The sequence below is a fragment of the Nyctereutes procyonoides genome, unplaced genomic scaffold, assembly GCF_905146905.1.
Source record: "Nyctereutes procyonoides isolate TBG_1078 unplaced genomic scaffold, NYPRO_anot_genome, whole genome shotgun sequence".
NCBI classification, from domain to species: domain Eukaryota; kingdom Metazoa; phylum Chordata; class Mammalia; order Carnivora; family Canidae; genus Nyctereutes; species Nyctereutes procyonoides.
This window is the reverse complement of record NW_026575082.1, coordinates 9,684,712-9,708,005: the sequence shown is the minus strand read 5'-3', so window position 1 is coordinate 9,708,005 and position 23,294 is coordinate 9,684,712.

Genomic DNA, 23,294 nt, shown 5'->3' with positions numbered 1-23,294 from the left:
AAATATTTTATCTATTTATTCAGGAGAGACACACACACACACACACACAGAGAGAGAGAGAGAGAGAGAGAGAGGCAGAGACACAGGCAGAGGGAGAAGCAGGCTCCATGCAGGGAGCCTAATGTGGGACTCGATCCTGGGACTCCAGGATCACGCCCTGGGCCAAAGGCGGCGCTAAACCGCTGAGCCACGCGGGATGCCCTCAATGCATATTTTAGATCAAGTATTGAAAATGATTCTATAAAGAAAAGGGCTGGGTTTTGACCTTGTGCTGCCCATATCCTCCATCATCTAGTAGTAATGGTGGGCATTTATAGAGTGTTTATTATGTGCCACATTCAATCCATAGTGCAACACGGTAGATACACACTTTACCCCTCCCCCACCATTTTTAAAAACAGATGGGGCAGTTGTAACATTTGGAAAAGTACACAGCTGTTAATTTGTGTGATGCACATTCAGACTCAAGTCCAAGTCTAAACACTGTGATCTTAAATATTGCTTCATGTCATTAAGCAATCTGGGTTCGTCATTAATTTCCAAATCCCACCACTGTATTTCTCACAAGTAGGCATTTATCCCTCTGTGCTTCTGATTCCACTCTAATTTTGAGAGAGTCTATCCATGCCATTCTCTTCAGATTTCACCCAAACTGTTGGATACCTTCTCTTCCATTTTGGTCTAACTCTGCTCTTAGATTCATGCGTCCAAATCACATCTTCACTGGGGCAACTGGACATTGTCTCAAAGTGAACAAGCTTCAGATCAAACACATTCCTCCCTTTGCAGTACTATCTTTTCCATTAATTTTTAATCCTTATCAAAGCCCTAGAGGCTCAAAAATCTCTGTACTCTTTCAAACTGGTTAAAGCAGAAAGAGAGATAAACAGCGAGTCTATTGCTTGACTCTTGGTGTGACTGAGTTCATGGTATGTGCCAGGCAAAGTTCCTGCTTTCCTGGGGTTTAGTTATACCTTGACTGGAGAAATAGATTCTGAACATGTAAATACACAAATACCTGCATAATTCAAACTTAAAACAACTGCTATGAAAATTTCCCATTCCTGTTATGTGGTACAGCAAGGAGACTTTAATAAGGAAAAAATATTAAGAGGTATCATGCAACATACCTCAAGGCAATGACATCTAAGCAGAGACTTGAGTGATGATTACAATTCCTGAGTGGATTCAGTGGGGAACAGCATGTGTGTGTGTGTGCTTGTGAGTGTGTATGTGTGTTTGTGGCTTGTATATATGCATGCATAGTGGGGAACAGCATGTGTGTGCCTATGTGTGCATGCATGTGTGGTGTGTGTGTACATGTGTATATGACCTGTGTGTGTATGTAGTGTGGGGCAGTGTGTGTATACATATATGTGTGTGTGCTTGTGAGTGTGTCTTTAGTCAGATAAAATAGAAAGACTTCTGAAGAATGATCCCCTGGTATTTCCCTTTCACATTTAACTTTGCTGTTGGTGGTGTCCTTTGCTGAGCACTAGAGAGGATAGGAGGATAAAGACAATAATTCTTTCTTTCTGGAAATGTTTTTCACAAATATTCCTGCTGTTAAAATTCTTGCCCATGATCTAAAGCACATGCTTCACATCTACGTGATTAAACTGACACAAGCAACTCAGGTTTAATTTTATTCTTTCCTCACCTGTCACTTCCATATCCCTAAACATGCAATTTGACATGGTTGGACCTACGGAAGATATCACAGATTGCTGTTATTTTAGGGGAATATATGTTTGTTTCCAGTGTCCTTGATCAACTGATCCTGCATGAATTGCGTCCTCAGTCCTTGACATCTTTTTTCTCTCATGGGAATGAGGCTGCAATCACAATATTTTTCACTTCTTAATATATACTAAGTTTATTCCCATCACCTAGGAACTGATTAGGCTTTTCATGCTACCCCTCACCTCAGCCTCCACATGCCTCTTCCTTCCTTAGGAACGGCATGTTTATCTTTCAAGGTTCAGCTTACATATCCTTGAGACACTTTCCCTCACTCTGCCTGGTGTAAATTATACTCCTCCATGATATCTTAAATTTTTTTATCGTAATCATTGTCGTATGTATAATTATGCATTTATTTGTGTATTTGTATGTTTAAAGTATATTTTCCCCAACCAGAGTATAACTGGGCACTATGAGAACAAAAGGACCTCTATCTGCCTATTTTATTACCAGGGTCCAGCACACACCATCTACTCAATAATAGATGAAGAAGCTTGAGAAAAGGCACATTTTACGGTCTCTTCATGTATAACATGTGTTTACTCATCTTTGCACAAGTTTGAATATATGAATCTTTTTGTCAGAAGTACTCTCTGTTGTCCTTCTACCCATTCTATATTCCATCCATTCTTTAAAATTCAAATCATGTTTAGATGCTTCATAAAATCTAACAGGATGTCTCAAACGCATTTTCTTCCTATCAATTTCTATGTCGCTTGCAGTCCCTGCCATACCATTAAATAATTATCCATATGTTTTTCTCTGTTTCCTTGCCAAAACTTTGAACATGTGGTTGATGTCCTATGAATTCTACTTTGTATATCTCTCCATGACTACAGAACTACATGAAATAAATGCTGTTTTATAAGGATTTTTAGTATAATTTTTAAAAGTTTTACCATATCTGTCATGACATTTAAGATCTGAATATAGTGTAGAAATTAGCAGGCCCAATGGTTGTATTAAGGTCTCTAAATGAAAATTTACATATTCAACAGAGTAATTGAAGAAAGTGATGGAGGGACAAATTACACATGAAATCCAGAAGGGGTGATGAGGGACGCCTGGGTGGTTCAGTGGTTAAGTATGTGCCTTTGGCTCAGGGTATGATACTGGAGTCCTGGGATCGAATCCCACATTGGACTTCCTAAATGGAGCCTGCTTCTCCCTCTGCTTATGTCTCTGCCTCTCTCTTTTTGGTCTCTCATGAATAAATAAAATTTAAAAATCTTAAAAAAAAAGGAAGGGGGTGATGAATTTTGCCCCATAACAAATCTGAGGGGCAAGAAGAGGGAATGATCACCAACATGTGAAGTGAGAGCCCCCCTCTTCCTTTAGCAATGGGAAAGAGCCATCTGACAGGAGCTGCAGTCTCCAGGAAAGGAATGGAACCACTGATGACCCTTAGCCCATCAAGCAAGAAACCTAGGAGACAGATACCATTCTCATTTTCCTTTCACCCTTAATCTCCAGCTAGTAATTTCCAATGACTGAACTTAAACTAAAGCCAGAGAGTAAATTCCCTCTATTGTCATAATGGTCAACCTCCCAGGAAGATAGTCTCAAGACTCCAATATCCATCCTGGACATTGACATTTTAGTTTGATACAGTCTGCTGGCCCAGTTATACATGGTATCCAGCAAGATAGAGCTTTGTTTTTCTCCTTTATAACTCTCCAAAGGTAAATGGGCCAGCGAGCACTGGTAATGCCCCTCTGCCCTTCTCATCACAAAGCCTCCACCAATGTGTCCAAAGTGGCTGGTCCAGATCCTGCCACCAGGCTTCATCCCAGACAGCAGGAATGAGGAAAGAGCAAGCAAGCACATTGCTTTGAAGAGTTTGATATAAAAGAGGCACCTATCACTCCTCACATTCCATTGCCCTATTCAAAGTCATCTGCTGTAAGGAAGGCCAGGATAAGTCTTGGGGATTTTACTACTAAAGGACAAAATAAAGAACCAGTGCTGGTGGAAAATTAGCAAAGGTGCTCCAGGCCAAAGAAACACCATGTGTGAAGACACTAAGACAGGAAGAAGCTTGTTTGAGCACATTAATGCCTGAAGAGAATAATGACTAACAGCATTTGTAAATAAGCATACACATAATCCTTTACCAAAGTTTACACATTCTCTCATATATTGTGTCCAATAATTCTTCTAAAGTGCCTTGTTTTGAACAATCAACTTCACTACATGGCTAATAAAATGCGTGTACTAAACATATATATTGGGTTTATTGCTTCAATCAAATAAACCTCAGAGCAAGTTTAATTGGATGTATTTCTAATGACATGCATAATTGTCTTTGTGCTACTTGGTAATAATGTAGATGTAAGTGAAATGCCATTTCCAAATAATACTAATTATTTAGGTGAAAAACCAGATTAAATATTTAATTATCTGATATCTCTGATAAATATTTTCCCTGTGATTATTTGGCTATCGTCAACATCCTTGTGAGGCAAAGCAGATGCTGACATCAATGGTGGAATTTTACCATCTTTGTGGATAGAGTTATTTAACACGTGACTGGGTTTCTCTGTGCTCATTTCATATTGGTGGTTGCCTCCTGCCCCCGTCATATCTCAAAGGGATCATTGCATTGTCCTGCCTTCTTATCAGGGTAAAGAGTAAACCTAGGATGGACAAACACTACAGATTTAGGAAGAGGCAATGGATGGGTAGGAGGTCAGTCCTTGCAGCCTTTCCTCTCACATTCCATCTCCCTTTCATCTCTAAGCCCTGCTAGTTCAGTCAGTCATCCTTAGATCCTCAGGCACAGGATAATCACAGGACCCTCTCTCAAAAGTGTCTGCATTAATTGTGTGGTTTGAAATGTCAAATGATATATTAAGTCATTCCTTAATTAGAGATAAAATCCACAGTATGCAAATCTCTGAAAAAGTCAATAAAGTATAAAGTAGGAACCTGACTTACTATGTAATTGAGAAGATGAGATGCCTTCCTGTAATGGAGAGGGCATTGGGAAGCAGTAAATCACTGGTGCTTGAAGGGTAGGAGATTGGTTCTTTAAGAAATAAAAAGAGCCAAAAGAGACCTAAATAAAAATCACCTATTTTATAATGGGTTCTTAAATTGTCTTATGTACACATAGGTGCCAAGTTACAACTACACAAAATCTTTTTATTATTTTAATATTTAATATTTTTCATCTATATAAAATTTTAAAATACTGTGTTTGAGATATTCTTTATGAGTTCCAAATCTTTGAAATTCTGAGTGTGTTGTGCCAAATTGATTTCATTAACAACCAATAAATGCCAGGCACTGGGCATTTATGTGTTTTTTCCACATATCCCTTGTATGTGATCATTGATTTTGTTCATGACTGGAATTGCTATATTTCAGTTTTCTAGGTAGTATGACTGGTCATTCTATTTTAGAATTTCATATTCAAGTAAACATGTTAGGAAAATATGGTTGACTGCTGAGCCACATAGTATACTGTGTTTGCCACCCACCTTGAACAACTTTGTTATTATCTCTGGAAATAATAACTATCTCATTTTTCTTCTTGTCATTTCCTGTGTTCCTCTCAATATTCCATCACTCAAATAGCTGACAGTTAGACCAATATCATTTGTTTGAACAAAGCAGGTTCTCCATTACTTCCATTTTTAAAATTACTCTCTTCCTCCTGTTTCACCCTAGATTTTTTGCACCACTGTTGTACTGGTGTTTCCTTTTTCTGTCAACTATGAATGCTCTTCATAGGTGGTATCCTTCAGGTACTGAATGCCAAGTCTTTTTTTTTTTTTTTAAGGCAACAATCTTTTAGATAAAAACATGCACCTTTGTCAGTATGAGAAAGTTAACACGTGAATTAACTATTTGTTGAATTTATATTTGAAGCGGCCATTATTCTACCCATCTTTTAACGTATGAAAATATATCTCATTTTCTAAGTGGGCTACAGGCTATAGAGTGCTAAGAAAAATTCCCCTTTTTGTCCAAGTGGTCCCCCAGTTTCCGGAAACATGTCAAGATGTTTTATTATGATATCCTTAACCATCTGTATAGGTAATCAAGACTAGAAGTCTCAAATAACTTACAGATATTATATGTAGCTAGGTTGTGTTATAAAGGCAAATTGATTAATCATGGTGGAAAGTTCTTTGGAATTTCAATTATATGACTCAAATCTTTATCTTTGAAGAAAAGAAGCATTATAGTGTGATACATGAAGGAAAAACAAGGTATAAGTATATATTTATTGGTATAGAATGTAGTCCAATAGTCAATATATAAATCTTAGAAAGGAAACTTCTTTATGACTTTAACAGATAAGATACACAGTTTTAGCCAACTTGCACTGAACTGTACTCAGTTTTTAAAGAATATTTATCATAGGAGTTAGGAATTTTTTTGAAAAATAAAAGTACCAAACTCAAGTAAAATTTTAAACTTGCCAGAACCAACATCTCTTAATTCCATCAAGATCTTCAGATTCCCAAATTCTTAAGGAGATTAGATATGTGCTATTGTTTCTTATGGTTACAAATGGGAAAATGCCATTTATTAATGAATCAGCATTCATTAATGTGATAAACATATCATCTATTCAAAATTTAAGTTCAAAATTTAATCATCCTTTGGCAGCTTTTTCTCTTCTTGGCATAAGTTAGTAACTTCTCCTTGGTGTTTCTATCTTACTTCTAGAATATCCCATATAATTTGTTTATCCATCTTTCCATATCCTATTCATGCACATAGAAAAGAAGAAACACTGGTTATTCCTGCATGAGGCACTGATATCTAGCAGAAAGCTAGGCCAGAATAATTATTTAGGGCAATTTAGTTGACGACTCTGTCCTCGAGATTCTATGTTCCAGGAATACAAGCAACAGAATTATCAGGTCATTATAATTTCTCTTAATCCTTAAGATGATTTGTCCAATGGTTCATGCTTAGATGCGTCCATTACCAGTATTTCTCCATATTTCCCTAGACACTGCCTGCTCCTCTAACAACCGGATTTTTTTTTTTTTTTTTAGTTTTTGGTCACAGTTGTGACTCATAAAATATAGTCACTTTAAATGTGGACCTCAGGGATCCCTGGGTGGCGCAGCGGTTTAGCTCCTGCCTTTGGCCCAGGGCGCGATCCTGGAGACCCGGGATCGAGTCCCACGTCGGGCTCCCGGTGCATGGAGCCTGCTTCTCCCTCTGCCTGTGTCTCTGCCTCTCTCTCTCTCTCTCTCTCTGTGACTATCATAAATAAATAAAAAATTATAAAAAAATAAATAAATAAATGTGGACCTCAGAGAGGGTATAAAAGACCACCTTTAAATGAGACTACAGTTTTCTGGAGACTAATACATTTAATGACTATCCTGGAGGCTCACAAACAGAAATGAATTACGTACTTGGTGAGTATGAGAGGATATTGGAAGCTTTGCTTGGCTTTCTCTGACTGTTCTGATATTTGCCAGTGCTTTCATTCTTCTGCTATGCTGAATCCTTTGCTTTTGTTAGAGCCTGTGTGAGTATACAGGAATAATTGTTGCAACTAGTGTTGTTGGCAAGATTATTGAAACAACTCCACATTTAATTTAAATATGGCTAAGGCTTTGTTTGGGAGGAAGAAAGGAAAGAAAGGGAAGAATAAATCATATCTAATGCAAGATTGGCTCTTAAGCCATTCCTGATTTAAGGTTGCCCAAGCGTTATGATCAATTAAAGAAAATGGAATATAGAAGTGATAAATCCTGTGTTGGGGAAAGCAGTAAAATGGATAAAGAACAAGATGTAAGCTAAGGACAAACTGTCAAAAAAAAAAAATGGTTCCTTGGCTGCTTTGGCCTGCATTAGTGAAAGTCAAAATGGAACCAGTTACCCGAAATGTTTGAATCTGCCTAGTGGAGGATAAATTATAACTCTCATTAGGAGTTAAAATATTATTCTAATGAGAATTTGCAAACCTATCAGGTCATAATAGATGTGACTCATTCCACCCCTCGTTATTCAAAATCTTATCAAGATAATAAGAGATCTGAAGAGGTAACTCCTGAGACTAGGGGTTATTCCGTCAAGGAACTGACTCATTTTGTGGACAGATATAAACAGCCCCCAGAGGACTCTTGCTACAATAAATTTTTCATATTTTTAACCAGGGCAAATTTTACTGGCTCTGCTCACAATTGAAGGAGAGGAGATTTGACTTAATACAGGATCCTCATTAGGCAACTACATTCATCACTATGTGTGTGGGATGGATGATTCCCTTAATTTTACCCCTAATTTATTAACTTATATTAAAGAAGGAGTTAGAATAAAGTATAAGGAGAGGGAAATCTGCTTTATTCTTTCTAAATATATAAATATACTGAGAATATAAGCCATTTCAGATTGGTTATGTCAATGATTCTTAAATGGAGATGACTTTGTTCCCCAGGGACATATGGCAAAATCTGGAGACTGGGTGTAAACATTTTTTGACTTGTTAAAAAATATATATTTCAAGTTAAAAAAAGAAGGAAGTGCATCAGGAAGATTAAACACAGCAGAAATCTTTAGAAGGTTGATTGAAAATTGAATGAAAAAGGGAGACATCAGTGATGTGGCTACTGATGTGCTTCTGGCCCAGTATCCAAGATTAGGTGCCCAAACAGTAAACATCCCCTATTAATTCTGCAGACTCCTCAAGAACCTCAACTGATCTGTTCTCTACACACAAGCCTTCATAAGGCTAAGAAATCTCAGAAAAATGCAAACCATAAATCTGGATTCTTTGAAGCAAAACCAATAAAGATAGTTTGAGATGATAAAGAGGACTACCATTTTGAACAATGAGGTGGCCAAGATTGCTTGGTACAAAGCCATTCAAATTAGTGTGGAAAATGGCATGGGTGTGTAAAGAATTGGCATTACTGGACAAAGCACAATGTCCATTCTCTAAATTTGTAAGGAGTTAAAGGATAATGTGGTGAAGTTTGAAGGTTGTAGGGATTTGAATGTGAATGGCTTTTTTTTTTTAATTGTTGCTATTGTTGCTTTGTTTTGTTTTTGAGAGAGAGAGCAGCACATGGGGCAGGGAGGCATAGAAGGGGAGAGAGAGAATCTTAAGGAGGTGCCACACCCAGCACAAAGCCTGACTTAGGGTTCCATCTCACAACCTTGAGATCATAACTTTAGGCAAAATCAAGAACTGAAGTCTTATCCCACTGGAGACACTTCTGTCAACACAAAATATTAAAAAGAGGTACAGACACTGACTGGGTTTCTTGTTTTTTGAAGAATGATATACATGATCTACTATTCCCATTTCATTGTTAGGGGATCCTTAAAAGACATTGCGTTTAATTTCAGGCGTTTATAGGTTGCTGGAGAACATTTGTTCTAGAATGCATTGTGTCCAGGTGATGGTCACATTCTGACAAAACTTTAAAAAGAAAAGATAAAGTTCCTCAATGGCCAAAATTATTAGTGGTGTTCTTCCAGTATCAGAGGAAATAATAATAATAATAATAATAATAATAATCACACTACAGCATTGACTTATATTAATTATTTTTCACTCGGAATTAGACTGGCCATATGTTTTAGACAATGGTCCTTGAACGATTAAAGGATAAGTGGTACATTTGTTAGAAATGTTATGGTTTGGAAACTGTTATAGACAGAGAGGAAATATTTGAGTGGGGACATATAAGGAGAAAATTATCCTTCTGAATGTAGCAAGTTCTGGAAGCAAGAAGAGGTGGCATCATCTGCTCTTTGAAAGTAGTGTTCTAGGTACATGATAGGAGCACTCATGGAGGAGTTTAAGCAATGTACATGAACAGAGAAAGGTAATTTCCTTTCCCTCAAAAACTAGAAAATTGACTAAAATTATTATGCTTCTCACTAGGAAAAAACAAAATAAAACAGCAGACACTAAACTCCATCATGGGCCAAACCATAAAGATCTGCACAAGTCCAGCGTGGGCAGGTGGATTGTATCAGTCCGTAATCGTGGATACCTATGGGACTTAACTGGAGTAGAGATTCATTCTGGATTTGGATTTGCAGGGTCTGCAACATAAGCCGATGTCTCTAACATTACTACATGATTAAAACAGCAAATATTATTTTAATTTCTAATCCTTGCTCCAGTACCTTCAGGTAAAGAAACTCCTTTTACTGCAGGTGCAGGGGTATAATAGTCTATAAAAACATCCCATACAAGCTATTGTACACCTAATCATGTACAAAGTAGTGGAATGTTTGAAAATGAGAGTTACTAAAACCCGTGCTTACAAGATTGAGGGATAATAAGTGTCTGAAATGCTAACTTAAAGACTGAGTGCATGTGTGTTGAAACTTAATAAGCACAGAAGTAAAGGAAGATCATCGCTGCATCTACTGTTGAGAAAAATAGGGAAGAGAAGGTAGGGGTTATGGCTGAACTTCTTTCTGACTTCTATAATATTTCATTTTCTCTGACTGATCCTATAGTAGTTTTGGGACCTGCTTGAATTTAGTAGCTCCAGAAAAGGGATTGATTTCTAATATGACACCATGATGGTACCTTTCAAAATAACTGCCCAAATTCCTAATGGAAGTTTTAAGTGGTTGTTTTTAACTCCTCAACCCTATATTGATGTAATAGATACAGCTTCTTTCTTACCCAGTGGAGGAGATCGTGCTATAAACTTGTGATCATCTAAACCTACTTCATATAACTGGGAAGGGACAAAGAGGAAAGTATTGGTGAGAATCATATTGATGACAGTTATATGGGTTAGGCCCCTTGGCTGAACCAGAAGCTTCAGGTAGAATTAATGATTAATGGGAAATGGCAGGTGATTATGAAAAAGAAGAGGGCTAAGGCATAGTTGATGCAAAAAGGGAATGCGAACATTACTTTGGTATCTCCTGAGGCGTTGAGAGCTATGTCTACAGCCTCAGATGGAGTGAAACAACCTCATGAAATCTCCTATATTTGAAGCAGAGGGTCCAGGATGGGTTCCAGTGAAATTAAGACTTGTTCAGACTGGATTTATCTGTGGGATGCACTTTATTGATGCTAATGACACCTTGTGGATGAAAGGAGCAATAATTAGAATGGTATTTACACATCTGCTCTCTCATTAGAGATTATATTTATTATAGAAAATCCTTTTGCAGGGGTAACGCACAGAAACTGTTGCCTACAGAATGGATAAAACACACTTTGTTTAACAGCAGAACCACTCACAAATGTGCACCTATTTATTTAATTGATAATTTGTAAAGAATATGTCAGGAAGACTAGAAAAAGGGTAGAAAATGTGGCTTCTGATTTAGTATATTGAGTTGAATTATTGAATCCATGAATATTAACAAAACACGTGGACCAGTTAGCTTGTCTTGGAAATGTTTACTGGAATGATAGCAACATCACTTAAAAGATACTATATCCAATCCTCCCAATAACCTGGGAAAATAAAAATATTTAATCTCATCTTAGAAGGAAGATAATTGACATGTCTATAGATTGAATAGCTTGTTAAAAACCACATTGCTCACTAGTGAAGGAAACATAATCAAGGGGTGCCTGGGTGGATCAGGTGGTTAAGCTTTGCCTTCGGCTCAAGTGGTGATTTCAGGGTCCTGGGATGGAGCTCCTAGTCATTGAGCTCCCTGCTCAGCAGGGAGTCTGCTTCTCCCTCTCTCTCTGCCCCTCCTCCCTGCTTCTGCTCTGTCTCTCTCACTCTCAAATGAATAAATTAAATCTTAAAAAAAAAGAAACAAATCAAAACCTGGATTTCCCTAAATGAAATGTATATGTTTGTTCATGTGTGTACACACAAGTGTATGTTAATGCTGTGTCCTTCAAATTTTTAAATAGTTAATACAACTGTGGAACAAATAATAGGATTTTTCCTTGGTTTATTGATTACATTTATTATCTACATTTGTTTTTAACATTTATTTGTGGAGATTAATAGAGTTTCTTGACCTCTGGGCTCTTCGAATAGCCACCTTGTAGCCAAATGTTAAATTAAGCATTAAAGTTGATTTTCTTGTTTTTCTTCTTCAATGGCCATAGTTTTAGTTTAGAGGTTCTTTTTTTTTAATTTTTATTTATTTATGATAGTCACAGAGGGGGGGGGGCAGAGACATAGGCAGAGGGAGAAGCAGGCTCCATGCACCGGGAGCCTGACGTGGGATTCGATCCCGGGTCTCCAGGATCGCGCCCTGGGCCAAAGGCAGGCGCCAAACCGCTGCGCCACCCAGGGATCCCTAGTTTAGAGTTTCTGATTCTAATAGAGCCATAGAAATACTGGCTATGGTTTTGAGTAAACTTCAGTGTTTTAGTAATGAGCATTTAATCTAATCAAGGTATTTATAGGCAAATGTTGATATGGAACAAAATAGGGAGCAAATACAAATTCTGGTCCCCAAAACAGTGGTAATGTGCCTCAGAAAGATACAGCTATTCATTCAGATTTACAGAAAATATTTATTATGCACCTAACAGCAGATGGGAAACAATTTAGGTTCTTGGGGTATAAAAAAAAAAAACCTAACAAAGGCAAACAAAATTCCTGATGATCATAAAATCTTATATTCTACTGAGAATGGAAAAAAAATAAAAGGCAGTAAAGCTAAGTTATATTACGGTGTCAGTCTGATTCTGAGGATTGTAAGAATCCAGGGAAGATAATTGTCTCCTTCATCCATCCAATGGTTCAACCATTCCGTCAAGAATAAATAGAATGACTGTTAAAGCCTTCTAAAAAGAAGGAGGGTACCTTGATCTAAAATTTGGAAGTAGGATGGGGCACTTGGGTGGTCCAGTGGGTTAAATGAGAGACTCTTGGTTTCAGTTGGCTCAGGTCATGATCTCAGTGTCCTGGAATGGAGCCCTGCAACCAACTCCATCCTCAGAGAGGAGCCTGTTCCCTCTCCTCAGCCCCTCCTCCCCTCTTTCTCTCTCTCTCTCTAAAATAAAAAATCCTAAACAAAATTTTTGAAAGTGGGATATACAAACACGTGAAGAAAAAAAAAAAGGGAAAGGGAGATTTTGTTTTTATCTTACAACCTTTGCCAAGCATTCTTCTTTTGTGAGAGTGTAGTCTCATTTTTTTTTTCTTTCTGAATCCTGGGGATTTTCCTACTTTATAACAATTTCCTAGAGTTCTATGAAGTTAAATAAATTCTTAATATCACATAACTTTTAAGTCAATGTCTCAAGGTAGATATTGGAGAGTGTGCATAGTGAAATCCTTGGATATTCTCAGTGGAAAAATGGCATGTTCACACACACATTGTATCTACAGTTTCAGAGGATCCATGAATTGCCTAAAAATCAGTGCCAATACTCAGATTAGGAATTTATGTTTGATGCAAAGGAGACAACAGATATTTCTTTTTAAGATTTTATTTGTTTATTTGAGAGAGAGAGAGAGAGCATGAGGGGGAAGTGGGAGGGACAAAGGGAGAGGGGGAAGCAGGGTCCCCGATGAGCAGGGAGCCCAACATGGGCTCAATCCCAGGACCCCAGTGTCCTGACCTGAGCTGACTAATCCACCCAGGCACTCCATAATGCAAAAGGGATGACAGATTTGCCTGATTCCAGAGCTCAAGCTTTTAAAACACACTACAGGGAAGTAGAGAACAGACTTTCTGTGCAAATTTAAGGTTACTATTCTGGTATCACATGTCTTAACTAATTAAGTTGAATTTGTTCATTGGCCAGCCATTTAGGAAGTAAGAACCTTGTCTATTTGTATCCACTTATAACCATTAAGAGTAATGTGACCTGGTGGCTTGTATATGTGAATGTTTACAATTTATATAGTGTGCAGAGCTTAAGACAGTTTTATGAAGATTTTATTTTTAAAAACTCAATCTTTAAAAAGTAATAGCTCATAAAGTTTTTATTTGTTTCCTGTTATTCACTCCAATTCATAAAAGAACACCTATTTAGATTATGAATCAACTAAGATCAAACTTTTAGCCTTAGCTGATTGTAGTTTTTTGGGGAAATATGTCAGTTTCCTGCCATATTTGTTTGTGTGTTTGTTTTTGCTACTAAGCAGTGACAGCCATGTGGTGGTTCATGCTCAGCAATATTTTTAAACTGATACGGTTTTCTGGAACCAAACCACTGTTATAAATAACTGGACCAGGGGACAATATGCTACAGAGTTCTGAATACAAAAGTCAGAGATGTACGGATATTATTTTTCCCATTGATGGGTAAACTCATGTTCTATCTCTACTGAGAGATAAAGAAGAAATGCAGAGCAAGTGCCCGAGAGAAACAAAATGGGCGCATCCGCTGTGGCAGACATGACTGGTCACCACAATACCTGCTCTACTCTTCATTTCTGGTAACATCATCTGATTTTATTGGGAAAGAATAAACCAGCTCAACATAGAATTAACATATAACTCAGCAATTTCACTGTTGGAAATATACCCATAAGAATTGAAAACATGTGTGCAAGTACTTGTATGACACATGAATGCCAATATCAGCACTATTTGCAGTAGCCAAAGGTAGGAACAGCCTAAATATCCATCAGCAGACGGATAAACAAAGCGTAGTACGTACAATGCAATGGTATTCAAACATAAGAGCAGTAAATTACTGATGCATAGATGAATCTTGAAAACATGATGTTAAGTGAAAGAAGCCATAACTAAAAGGTTGCATACCGTGTGATTCAATTTATATGAAATATCCAGAACAGGTAAATCTATAAAGATAGAGAGCAGATTAGTGATTGACAAGGGCTGGTGGGAAAAGAAGATGAGGAGCAAAGTAGGTAATAGGTGATGAAAATATTCTGGAACTACATACAGATGATGGTTGTTCAGCACTTTGAACGTACTAAATGCCACTGAGTCATACACTTTCAAATCTTTATTTTATGCATTGTGAACTTTACCTCCGTTAAAGAAGAAAACACTCTTGAAAATAAAGGTTGTCCTCAGGATAAGGTTTTGTTTTTTTTTTTTTTTAAGAATGATTTAACTAAAACCGTATTTTCAGTTTTCTGCCACTGTGTGTGGCCACCTAATTAAGTTCTAGACATTAAAATCTCAGTAGATATGGTTTGAAGGATTTCAGAGAGGCATAACTCTGTAGTTAGATGTACTTTTTCTCTTGTTTTTCATATAGCTTTTTCTCCTTATCTGCAAAATAGTTATAATGGCTGGAGCACCCATAGCCACCTTGGAACACGAAATAACTTTGAGATTGGAAGGCTGTATGGGAGCCTGTGTTCCATATGATCCGGGTCATGAGAGAGAAATTAATTTATATTCTGTTTAAGACTACCTTTATTTTTTCCCCTGTTAAATGCATCATATCATAATACTATTGAACTATCTGCTTTCTGAAACCTATAAATTTTACCATCTGGAGGGATGTTCAGAATAACTTCCTTCTTTAAAGGTATGTGCCCGATCTGAGCTTCCAAGTAGGGTAAATTCAAGTAGCTCTTTGTGAAGGGAATTAACTATGTGACAAAAGGAAATGTTGATGCCTTTTAAAAGAACTGTGAAAAGTAATAGTCACCGATGCCACAGGTTTTAGTGTATATTTTTGGAGGTATAGGACCTTGCAGAATGATTTTGTTTGGAACTATTCAATGCATTTTGCAGAGTATGTTGAAATTAAATAGGAACAAGCAAATTTGCCTTTTCATTGCCTTATGGTGAGAAGGTTTAATTTTAAATATAAGTAAAACAATGTATTGTTGAAATCCTGAGGAAAAAAGGACAATAGTTAGAAAGTAGGTCAAATTATTTATAATGGTGAGAAAATAGTTTCAAATCTGAGCACTTTACCTAGGTTAAATGTTTGTTATTCTTTGGGAAGGGTGGGATTGTTCATATTTTGGTATGGGTATTACAATCCTAGATGGTATTGTCATTTTTCTTACAGTATTCATCTATATTAGTAAATGAATATGAGCAAAAAAGGGAAACAAAAAAAATATAGGTTTAACTCCAAATAGGCTCTTTCTAAAAACGGGATAATTGAACAATCTTTCTGAAAAGAACTTGTTAACATTTGATTTACTATGGGTGTAGAGGAAGACTTTTAAAACTTAAATACATAATATATCAAATGTCATGTGATATACTTGATTTATCATGATATATTCAAAGCTTCCATATTTACTATTTTTGTGCTTCCGTGTAAATGTAAAGTTAAAAGTAGTTGAAGTTAGAAACCTAAACTCACAAGTTGAGATTACTTCAGAGATATTTGAGGATGAAAAGTACAAAGGGAATTGCAGCAAATGATAATTGCTAACACTTATAAGGCATTTACTATGCGCAGAGCATTGTTCTGAGGCTGAGAGATTGTTTCTCTAACCATGAAATCCTGACTCATTGCTTCTGTTTGGCAGATGAGGACTTTGAAGCATGGTGAATGTAAGTAAATAAAAATGATATTTTGCAATCCATGTTTTGTCAAATATTGTTTAGAAACCATAGATATTTGAAGTTAATACAAATAATGATGAACGTACTAAATAAATACACATGTGTATTTGCTCTGATATAATATAGGTTCCAAATACAGGGCAATATCCTGCTTTCCACTGAGATCTACATGTTTCTTGGTTTCCTGTATTATAATACATTTAAGAGATGTACCTGATGTACCAGGTATCTCCTTACACTACGTGGTTACATGTGCATTTTTCAACTATCATAATATATAAAATGATATGTACTTTGAAAATATATTTTTTTCCTCTTTTGTATTTTACATAAACATGTATTTAAACCTCTCAAATGTGTCTTCAAGATCAGTTGAAGGGTTGGCATGGCCAGATCCACTTTTTATGTCTTCTAACTCAGTTACTCAGGGTCCAACATGTCTCTTTCATCTGAATTGTTTAAAATCATGAATGTTTTAAATCTATATGTGATACTATCACCAGTCACTTCATTAACCTTCTAGCACCCAATCATAAGGTAATTTAACCTCATGGTGTATAATAATGATCTCTTTACCACAAGCTTTTACCACATTGCTGTGTGTGTACAGGTATGTGTGCTGTTGTGATCTACAAAAGAATAATAGAATGATCTAAAGCTCTTGATGAAAGAGAGACCATTTTGGGGAATATATTCTAAATGTAAATCCATTTAGTGTCTTTTCCTCCTTCTTTTCTTTTTTTTCTTTTTTTTAAATTTATTTATGATAGTCACACAGAGAGAGAGAGGCAGAGACATAGGCATAGAGGGAGAAGCAGGCTCCATGCACCAGGAGCCCGACGTGGGATTTGATCCCGGGTCTCCAGGATCGCGCCCTGGGCCAAAGGCAGGAGCTAAACCGCTGCACCCCTCAGGGATCCCTCCTCCTTCTTTTCTACCATGTAACTTCCATAAGCTCCCTAATTTTTTTTTAATTTCTTTTTTTTTCTTTGCTCTGTATTTTGGTATTCATTTGCAAACTGTAGTAATATGCACACAACACAAAATTTACTATTTTAATCATTTGTAAGTCTACAGTTCTGTGCCTTCTGGTGTTTCTACATTGTTGTGCCACCATCACCAATCTATCTCCAGAATTTTTTCATCTTCCCTAACTGAAACTCTGTACCCATTAAATGCTAGTTTCTCATTCTCCCTTCTTGTTGTCCCTGGCAACAACCATTTCCCTTTCTGCCTCAATGACTTTGACTAGTCTAGGATCCTCACAGAAGAGCAATACTAACATATTTATCTTTTTGTGACTGATGACTTTCACTGGGCAAAAGGTGATCAAGTTTCATCTGTGTTGTAGTATGTGTCACAAAGTCCTTCCTTTTAAAGGGTAAATAATAGTCAATCGTGTATATATCACATTTGTTTATCCATTTTTGTGCCAATGGACTACTGGACTGCTTCCACCTTTTTTGCCTTTTGTGAATAAGGCTGCTGTGAACTTGATGTGCAAATTCCTGGTCTATCTCCCCTTTCATTTATTACGGATATGTATTCAAGAATAAAATTGTTGGATCATATGGTGATTTCATGTTTTGTTTTTTAAGAAAATTGCACATTTTCAACTGATTTTTGACTGAGACCTAAAGAAATCACATTGAAGAATTGTGTCCCAAATCTACTTTATTATCCAAAATAAGGTAAATGAAAAGTAAAACCTGTAATTACTGATTGATAAGGCTTATAGGTAAATAATTTTGATGAAAAGGAAAAAGTAGTTTTATATATAACCTTACAAGGTGTTCAACCTTGTTTGAAGTTGGGAACACAAGGACTGGCACTTGTAATTGTTTGGGATTTATTTTAATGTATATTATAACCTCCTGTTTTTTTTTTAAGATTTTGTTTATTTATTCATGAGAGACAGAGAGAGAGAGAGAGAGGCAGAGACACAGGCAGAGGGAGAAGCAGGCTCCATGCAGGGAGCCCAATGTGGGACTCGATTCCGGGATTTCAGGATCGCCCTGGGCGGCAGGCACTAAACCTCTGAGCCACCCAGAGATTCCACCTCCTGTGTTATATACATCCCTTCCTTTGTTGTTCGTTGTAATACAAAGCTTTTATTAAAGCAGGTTTAAAAAATGTTTTTAGGAACAGGCAAATAACTAGCCAGCAGAAGCATAATCATTGTTTGTGCCCTTGAATATGTGGATCTCATTAAATAAGTATGAAATATATTTTATTTCAAGAACACTAAATTGCTTTGCTTATCGAGATATATCAACACAAATTGGCTATGCCATTTGATTGCTTTGAAAAAGTACCTATTTAGCATCATAGAGCTTCATAATAAACAGTGCTTGAGATAGTGTGCAGTCTTCTATTTCATTATAAAGGACAAAATTGCTCCTTTAAAGCTGACTTTGTTTAACTTTATTTTTCTATGCAAAAAAAAAATCATTGGAAGTTAAATTAGTTTTATTCTGGAAAGATCATATGCTGAACTATACAAGAAGTGTAAAAGGGAAAACATAATCATTCTTTGATCACTTTCAATTTCTTCTATAATTATTGAATGCACAGTCTGAATTCTTTGCATTTCGAATTCTTCACCCCTAAATTTGTCAAGGTTATCTTTCAACAAATTCCAATTTTACAAAGATTTTCTAAATTATTACTTTAGAAAATTTCAGGCTATTTTCTCTTAAGTCTCTGCATTTGTTGGCTTATCTACTTTTTCTTCCTTTTAATATTAGTATATTTTTAACTTGCTTACCTATATGTATTGTAGATCTGTTGAGTAAATTCCCTTCAATCTAACTCCTTGATTTTTTTCTAATTTATATTTCTTTATTAAAAGTATTTCTGTTTAATGTCAATATTTCCATCTTGCTTTCCATAAAGCTGTTATTACTTTTTATAGTATTATGTATCTTTCTTCCACTTATATGATAAAACCGAAACACCTATGTAGTAGTTTTTACTACTGTTCAAAATATCCATTTTTCCTTCCTGGTGGTGATTATATTCTTCTGCCACTTACAGTAAGGCTTGGCTATGTAATTTTATTTGCCCAATGAAATATGAGACGTGACACGTCTCTTCTGGGCAATAGATTTAAAAAGCTGATCATGATTATCTCTGCTCTCTTTTCCCTCTGCTTTGGATACCAGAAATGTGCATGCATCAACCTACTTCCAGAGTGGAGACAAATGTTATGTGGGAGGAAGATCCCAGCCAAAGAATAACACACATAGGGTATATAGACAAGTAAATCATATTGTTCGACATATTCAAGTTTGGCGTTATCTGTTACTGCACAATAAACCAGTGCATCTTGACTGAACAGTCTCTTACATCATTAACAGGCTAAGGGAGAAAAAAAAATCATGTTATTTAAAAAATATATCAATAAAGATAAGAATATTCCATTTCCAACTCATGAAACCCAGCCCTAAACTCTAGCCTGTCATCCCAGCCTAATCATGAAGAGAAACATTGGACAAATTTCAACATAGGGATATCTTACAATATACCTGAGCAGTACTCCTTAAAATTGTCAAGGTCATCAAAAGCACGAGAAGTTTAAGAAAATGTCACAGACAACAGGAGCTTAAGAAAACATAACCAACTCAATGTAGTGTGATATCCTGGATGGGATCCTGGGACATAAAAGTGTCATCAAATGAACACTAAGGAAATATGAATAGATAGTTAATAACATATTTTTTAAGAGAACAAAAAAAAATCTCTGGGGTTAAGTAAAAGAAAAGTTCAGATGCTGATCCATAAGTGTTCTGTCCTTTTAACACCTGAGCACATATTTAAACATGTTTTTCCAAGACCCACGAGTGAGTAATCTCTAAGTTTATGCATACATGGGAATGTATTTTGGTGAACTGGCTGGACACAGAATCTCAGATCCCAGCCAAACCTCTCTAAGAGCCCTGAGGACTTGCCTCCCTTTACCTCTTTGTCTAACATTGCAAAGAAAAAGTCTGAGGCAAACCTGATTTTGATGCCTTTTAAAATTAATCTGATATGCTTAAATCTTGTATGGGTTTCTTGGAATTACAAATATGTCATATGTGATCAGGGCTTTCCTCTATGTATATGACTTCTTCATGTTGTTTTTTTCAAAACATAGGTGAGCCTATTTTATCAACAAATCATTGTCACTTTTTAGCTTAAGAAGTGTGTGTTACATCTGCAAGACTGAATGCAGCCCTTCTCTTCCCAGATACATCTTTAGTCCTAACAGGGGCACTGCATGTCCTCCTTCAGTAATTCTAGTAAAACCAGCAGGAACTGCCACTGGGTCTTTTTCCTTGATCTAACCATCTTCCAATGTGGTCCTGGATCTAATCAACTTCCAACGGTTTCAGTGGGATAGTACTCAGTCCTCTAAACCCATATTCAGATTTCTTACGAAGATTTGTAGTCTTTAGGGGCGCCTGGGTGGCTCAGTTGATGAGCATCTGCCTTCAGTTCAGGTCCTGAATCCCAGGGTCCTGGGATTGAACACTACATTGGGCTCCCTCCTCAGTGGGGAGTATGTCTCTCCCTTTCCCTCTGCTCTGATCCCCCTACCCCTACTCATGCTTGTTCTCACTTGCTTGGCTCTCTCTCAAATAAACCTTTAAAAAGTAAGATTCATAGTCTTTAAATAAATATAGGAAAAAAAGAAGAGGAATGGAGGGGGGCAGCATGAGTGTCATGGTACCATAGTAGGTGGAGGAGAGAACCAGGCCAAAGCTGCCTGCTGCTTCAGAAAATACCATGAAAATATGACAAGGCTACGTAATGTTATTCTATTTGTACCGTCATTTTAGTCAGTAAGTTTCTACCACTCTGAGCTAGAAGCAAAAATTAGAGCCTTTCAAAAATCTTGCTGAGTTTTCCTTGGATATCATCACTGCCATCAAAATAATGACTTAAGTAATTCCAAATCATGTTACTTTATCCAATACCAATGATACTACCCTGAAAATTTCCCTCAAGCACCAGTATGAGCTCTTGATAGAATCCTAGTAGCTAGGATCATTGAAAATATGTGCCTGTATATCTTTTGCACATCCTCAAAAAATTGAGGGAGACTATATCCAATGCTACAAGCACATTCTCAGGTCTATTTGAAATTACCCAGCACTAATTATTTACTTTTGTTTTCACTGGCACCTGGCCCTGAACCCACTGACTATGTTAGTTGTCCTTCTTCACATCTTTTGAATCACAATTATATCCTCTGTGTATTGGGCTCGGTTCTATGTGCAAAATGTGGCAGGCAAATCTGAACAAGAATGGGCCTTTATTTTGTATTTTGAGTCTGCCCTGTGCTATCCACACTTTAATGATATTTGTGTCTGAGCATAATATCCAAGATGTTCGACTGAAGGGGCCAGTTTACAATAACTTCTAAATTTTGTCTGTGCTGATTTCTCATTTTTAACCACATATAATTTTTTTGCCCACATTATTTATCTTTCCGTTGTTCATAGTTTTTATTACACAATGGATGTTCTAGAGGGTTTTATTGAATAAAAGTAACCTAAAAGTAATCAATAAAATCATTTAAGATAAATCCTATACATATCAGGCAGTAATATCAGATGCATCTAGCAAAAAATTATGCAGAAGCTATTATCTTTCTCTATCAAAATAATAGTACTATTGAGAAGAACGTAAAAGTAAAACACACACAAAACGTTTGCTTGCTTTAAACATACAGTATCGTTTAATTCTTGTAACAACCATTTGATTTGGGTATTACTGCAATCCTATTTCTTTTTCAGGCAGAGAGATTGAAATATATAGATTAAGTTTTATAGAGGGGATATGTTTTCTTTTTTTAACCACTCATCCTTTCTGATTCCCTCTCTTAAGAAATATGATCTTTACCTAAGGGGATTGTGGGAAAGCATAAAGTGGGAGAATTAGATAAAGAAATATGTCAGGTGTGTGTATCATCTATAGACTGACTCTGCAGAGGTCATATTGAGGAGAGAGGAGTAATTTTTTTTAAAGATTTTATTTATTTATTTGAGAGAGAGAGAGAGAACAAGCATGAGGGGGGCGGGGAGGAGAAGGGGCATAGCAAGAGGGAGAAGCAGACTCTGCTGAGCAAGGATCCTGACCAAGGGCTGGATCCCAGGACCCAGAGATCATGAACTGAGCCAAAGCCAGATAGCAGATTGAGCCACACAGTCACCCCCAAATTATTTAAGTCAGAGAGGTTTTGCCTCTTTTGAGTTTGCTGGAAAGCGAATTCTGAACTGGAGGAGTCTGTTGCAATATTGTGGAAATGGTTGTCAGCTGACTTTCCAGTAGCAGGGATTAAAATGGGATCCTAAAATAGTCCATTCAGCTCTGTCAGATGTCCATGTGCTTTCGAGGAAATGTAGATGTGCCAAGGGATGCAAGGGACCGAGAGAAAACTTCGCATGAAGATGCTGCAGTGTGCAAGGATTTCAGTGTGGCTGCTTGCCTTGTCCATGCTGATCCCAGAGGGAATAAACTCTATTTGTGAGTTATCATTCTGGCATGCATATAAACCATCCCGTGGCAGTTATACATAATCCAGATTCCAATTTCCAGTAGGCTGAAGGGGGATAGTTGATGAAGAGGTTTAGTATGATTATTTATAAAACAAACAAAACTACAATAGCTTACATAAAATCTAACATCTTATAAGTGACAAACATCCATCCTCTGACAACAAATTGTATGTGTTTCAAGTTATTTCCTATTATGCATGGTAGGAAACACCGTTCACTAACTGGGATTAAGGTTAATGATGGCAGTTACTTTCTACTTTTAGCCTACTGTTTTTTTGTTTTGTTTTATTTTGTTTTTTGTTTCTTGTTTTTTTTTGTTTTGTTTTTTTTTTTTGTTTTTTGTTTTTTTTGCCTTGTTTAGCACCTGGCACATGGTAAGCACTTAATAGACACATGCAAAATTAAGGACTAACCCAAACCAGACGTTTTAGAAAGGCAACCTTGAGCTTCCCTGCATTCAGGCTTTTCCCTTTAAATATGGCAAGACTCAACAATGAGATGAGAGTAAAAAATGGAAATGATTACTGTCATTCATTTGTTCATAATCAATTCAACTTAGAGCTTGTTTCAGAGTGATATTTTTATGGATAAACCAGAGCTGTTTCCCCTACACTC